Source organism: Limulus polyphemus, unplaced genomic scaffold (assembly GCF_000517525.1).
Source record: "Limulus polyphemus unplaced genomic scaffold, Limulus_polyphemus-2.1.2 Scaffold714, whole genome shotgun sequence".
Lineage (NCBI taxonomy): Eukaryota > Metazoa > Arthropoda > Merostomata > Xiphosura > Limulidae > Limulus > Limulus polyphemus.
This window is the reverse complement of record NW_013666324.1, coordinates 304,627-310,413: the sequence shown is the minus strand read 5'-3', so window position 1 is coordinate 310,413 and position 5,787 is coordinate 304,627. Positions and strand designations below refer to the sequence as shown.

Genomic DNA, 5,787 nt, shown 5'->3' with positions numbered 1-5,787 from the left:
TGAGTCGAGTGCCCTAACCACCTGGCCATGCCGGGCCTTTCATGAACACCTAAACAATACTTTCATTGCGTTTGTAGAATTAAAAGAGATCCAACTCCAAACTTATGCAACGTTTTATAACAGAAATCGATCTAGCACATTCTCTCTTTGGTTAAAGTTAGACCAAAACATTGCAGTTTTTGTGCAATCGAATCACGATTTTAGGGTTAATATATCCCTTGAAAACCATTGAATAATGTCAACAATTCGTGAAAATGTTAGGAAAAAAATTATGGTAAGCATTGATTGTGATAACCTTTACGCTTTGAGTCATTGAGATTTATGTGAATATGAAATTATTTCAATATTCTGCATTTCAATCTAATAATTTACTTGTTTGCTTGTTTGTTTGTAATTATGCGCAAAGCTACACAATGAGCTATCTGTGCTCTCCCCACCACGGGTATCGAAACCCGGTTTCTAGCGTTGTAAGACCGAAAACATACCGCTGTACCACTGGGGGAGCAATCTACTTGAGTAAAATTTGAATATATATTTCATGAAGATTAAAGTATCGTAGATTCGAAAACATGACTCTGTACATACCTTAACTTAATACGTTTGCTAAATGAACGGAATTCTTCTACTCTCTCGAGTTTTGCTTCTCCTGTGCACGTGCGATGAACACGATTGCAGGTTTGTTAAAAACAATTACACCCGGTCTCCTTTTGTATTATCGTCTTTCTTTAGTTCTTATACTATCAGCCCACATTACAAGTGAGAAAATGCTTATCTTTCTTAAATAAGGGCGCCCTAATGAGCCCGCGTGGACCAAGCGAGAAAGCCTCAAGGTTAAGATAATTAATTACTAATGGTGGCGCCATCATTAATTTTGAAATAACAGCAGGAAAACCTTGAATAATTTGGTGCATTTTCTTGACCCTCCCTTTTATGGATTAATAGCAAAACCGTCCGTATTTTATAAAAAGAAAAAAATTTTTACTCACAGAAATGTTCATGTTTAACTTCAGTAATTGTTAACACGATAACTTGTAACCATCAAGAACATTAACGTTTTAACTTTTCAAAGTTCCTTTATGGTATAAGGCTATGAAAACAAGACAAAACATGTAGACGCAATTCGAAGAACACGCTAATCATTCACAAACTCTCGGAAATTTCTGATTGATAATATATTCCATTTCCAGGAAAGCCCTCCCCAGTGGCACAGTGGTATGTATGTCTGCGGACTTATACTGCTAGAAACCGGGTTTCGATACCCGTGGTGGGCAGAGCACAGATAGCCCATTGTGTAGCTTTGTGCTTGATAAACAACAACAAGAATAACTCCCAGGAAAAGAATAAAAAAGTAATATTTGTGTTAAGTTAGCGTTTGTTGAAATAAGCGTCAGTGTTTCTGTTATGAAGCTATTTTTATTACAACCATTCCTTAATAAATATTTAATTTTCTGTTAATTTAAAGAAGTAACTAAAAAATTTAAACTCAATTACCTGTATAAAAGATTGAGGCTCAAGAAAATTTGAAACATGCGATCTGCGGGCACGTTATGAATCTCCATGATTCCAAATGAACCGTTCAATCAAAAAGATTATGAATGGACTTTGTAAACATAATACAAATACATAAAACCTTCACTTGAAAAGCTCTAATCAATCTATATTTAATTACAAACAAACAGTCGAAATATGAGGGTAGCGGGTTCGAACTCCTTCCCTGAATATCCTCGCCCGTTCAGCTGTGGGGCGTTATAATGTAACGGTCAATCCCATTATTCGTTGGTAAAGAGTATATTCAAAACAAAAAATAGTTATTCTCATTTGAAAACTTTTATCGTGCAAGTATTTAATTTTGAATAGTGCGAATAGCTTGCTGGAAATCTGTGTTCTTTCTCAATGTACATACTAATTTTAAATAAAATCTAATACATGGGGTTAACACCGACACATGATTTTCATAATGAGCTCAATATGTTCTCCCCCAATCCCCTTTAGTTTACCCAAAAAATTATAGAGAAGCAGAACTGATTCCAAAGTGTCTAAATATATTATATTGGTAAATTACAGAGGTGTGAATATGTAAAAATATATTATACTGGTAAATTACAGAGGTGTGAATATGTAAAAATATATTATACTGGTAAATTACAGAGGTGTGAATATGTAAAAATATATTATACTGGTAAATTACAGAGGTGTGAATATGTAAAAATATATTATACTGGTAAATTACAGAGATGTGAATATGTAAAGATATATTATACTGGTAAATTACAGAGGTGTGAATATGTAAAAATATATTATACTGGTAAATTACAGAGGTGTGAATATGTAAAAATATATTATACTGGTAAATTACAGAGGTGTGAATATGTAAAAAATATATTATACTGGTAAATTACAGAGGTGTGAATATGTAAAAATATATTATACTGGTAAATTACAGAGGTGTGAATATGTAAAAAATATATAATACTGGTAAATTACAGAGGTGTGAATATGTAAAAAATATATAATACTGGTAAATTACAGAGGTGTGAATATGTAAAAATATCGAACTAAAGCTACGTTAGATAACCTGAAAGTCCATATCGAGGACAGTTCATAAGACGCGGACTGGTATATTAGATTAGTTATATTATTTACCGAGCTAGTTATTACTTTGATCTATGGTCCAACTAAAGATACGTTAGATAACCCGAAAGTCCATATCGAGGACAATTTATAAGAAGCGGACTGGTGTATTAAATTAGCTACATTATTTATCGATGTAGTTATTAATTTAATCTATGGAGATAGTTTATTTTTATTAGAAGTTACTGACAATAAGTTCCATATAAATATGAGATTATCAGAAAAAGGCGCCTACTTGCAAAATGATTTATTTCAGGAAATGTGGGAGACTTTCCTAGTAAGAAGATACCATGCTAGAGTTCTAACTGTTACCACAGGAAGTAACGATGTAGAGGCAAGTGTGTAGTGTGGTCATATCGCTATTAGTTACTTCCAAAACTGATATTACACACATTCATAGGCGCCTAACAGGGCAGAAAATGCCCTTTGCCCCTCCCCTTTACTATTGTCAGGTCAATAAAACTCTTTATTTTGAAGCTGGCGAGCCGTGCAATACCACAAAATATTCCACGCACTTTAAACTGTGGATAATAGGTGGTAGGCTGCTGTTGACTAGTTCACAATTAGGAATGCAGGCAGATTAGTAGTCTTAATAGTGTTGTAGTAAATAAAAATAAAATGATCAAGTTTATGCAAGGTAAATACCAATGTTTCTGACATGACAAATATTTTGAACTGTTGTGTATACTTACTAGAAGAGTTATTTTTATTTGTGATTTTACACCAAAAACGATGTTTTCCTCACTCGTCAAAGCTTCTTAACCATGGTCTAAAATAAAATTACCAAGGGTACTTTTACCCTACCCTCCAATCCCCAATTTCCTTCCAAGTCAGGCACCATTGCAATTGTTTCCCCAGTAGGTCAGAGCAAATGTAGCCCAATGTATAGCTTTATGCTTAAAACAACAATCAACTTTATTAATTATGTAAATATCTTATCACGATGACAGAAGAATTCAGGCCAAGTAACTTTTATCTTTTCAAATATCATGTGTGGAGGGGTAGGGGGACTGCATTTTTGTGTTCAAGATTCTAATAAGCCTGTTAGCTAACTGTAATATTTTTTTATTATTTCTTTGTACCTTACAATAAATAAATAAAATCTTGCTGTGGAGCCAGAAGGCTTTCCACATTAGCCACAAAACGGTGAATACCTCCAACATACCTCTCAATTATATGTACAACCGTTCGGAAATATTTTGTTCTAATATGAAAGCTACGTTATAATAAAAGCTGGCAATTATTGTACACATTTAACATTTTGCTTTGAAGTTCCAGAAAAAATTTTATACGACAATAGCACAAGCCAACTGCAGGTGTTCCCTAAATAAGGTACATTGTGTTACTTATTTTTGTTACTTTCATTAACAGTATCAGTTATGCTATTCAGTGTGTTAAATGTCTTCACATTTTATTTTAGCTTATTGTATATTATTATTATTATAAGGGTTGTTTTTTATTGTTAGCTTAATATGGGTATTTAGGACTAATCTATATCTTCTAAGCTTGCAGTACTTCATTAGATATCATTGGAGTTATGGCTGAAAATATTTTTTTAAACAGCGAGTGTACCCAACTGATTAAACAATGCGTTCTAATCTTTATCAGCCCAGACGTAAGAATAGTATATTTAATTAACTATAATCACTGTTGCATAGATTCTTACTTGTTTTTTTTAAGTAGATAGCTGACTCTAATCTGATGTTAATATTAATTATCACTAGCCGTCCGTAATTTTAAACTGACAGACTTGAAGAAAGTCAACTAGTTGCCAACTCTTAAGCTACCCCAATCAAATAGTGGAATATGATGTCACAGGCCCAAAGTTTGGGGCACAAATTTACTGCAGCAGAGCACAAACCATGGGCCCTTGGATTCACTGTCCAACATGCTAGCCTCCGGCTACAACTGCCCACATGTACATCATATTAAATCCCGCTATAAACAGTCAACTTCTATTAGTAATGAACATCATACCCAAACAATAATCATGACATGAAAGTCGTGTTTAATAAAAACATTTATTCTAATCCTAAGTTTAACTTTTAAAAATCATATATACATTGCTTTTGTCATGTAACCAACAAACAATAAAATAGCAATGGAAATTACTTCCTTCCTTTACTAGTACTTCATGCGGAAATTACTTCCTTCCTTTAATAGTACTTAATGCGGAAATTACTTCCTTCCTTTAATAGTACTTAGTGCGGAACTTACTTACTTCCTTTAATAGAACTTAGTGCGGAACTTACTTACTTCCTTTAATAGTACTTAGTGCGGAAATTACTTCCTTCCTGTAATAGTACTTAGTGCGGAAATTACTTCCTTTCTTTAATAGTACTTAGTGTATGATAACACATTTGATGATATGAGCGTTATAAAATATAAGTACAGTAAATTACATAAATAAAACCATTTTATTTTATCAGAAGACGATATTTCTATGTAATGTCTTCATTATTTTTGCTGCCCGTTCATTAAAATGTATCAGTACGACGTTTAGGGCTGTGCTCTATTTTTTAACAAAACTTGTTTATTTTGCAACTGTTTAACACTGTATGATATTTTTTAACATTTATTATGATAAACGTCATAAATTCAGATTTCATTCAAAAGCATGATCACTTTAACCAATGTGAAAGTCTGATTATTATTTTCCTGCAGTATTTCTTCCTAAAGAATATAACTAGTTGTGAAAAAGGCTATTGCATATATTACCACATAATATTTTAAGCATGTGCTTAATTTTTGTTACAAATACTGTTTCAAACACAAATAGAAGTCTTAGTATTATATCTATAACCACAAGAAACTTTCTTCATTTACACACAGAAAAGAAACAATCTGTTTTTAAATTCTGAAAATTAACCGTCATAAAATTTTAATGAAATTATTATTCAGTTGCACCACACTTTAAAAAAATCCCCTTTTTTTCTAAACAGTCTAGTATTATATGTAATGCACAAGAACCATCATATTTAAGTTTTAAAACATTTTTCCACACATGCAATGACAGAACATATCTGATTGCTATCAAAGAATGTAGAAATAAAAACTTCTAAGGAAAGACAAAATACCTGTAGGCTGATACAACACAGATACTACAAATATTTTATTTTCTGCAACAAATCACTATACAGACGGATCTATAATTCC

The 5,787-nt window shown here is 32.4% G+C and overlaps 1 long non-coding RNA gene across 2 annotated transcripts in view; it reads right to left on the bottom strand.

Moving 5' to 3' along the window:
• Nucleotides 1-1,073, bottom strand: part of LOC106460128 — a 7,996-nt gene extending 6,923 nt beyond the window's left edge. Inside the window, exon 1 of one of the 2 annotated variants that reach the window (XR_002610691.1) lies at nt 987-1,073. This is a non-coding gene — a long non-coding RNA (uncharacterized LOC106460128). Of the gene's footprint in view, nt 1-585; nt 957-986 lie in introns of those variants that run through there. The other variant, XR_001290866.2, reaches the window with a different exon arrangement.
• Between the last annotated feature and the right edge of the window lie 4,714 nt (nt 1,074-5,787).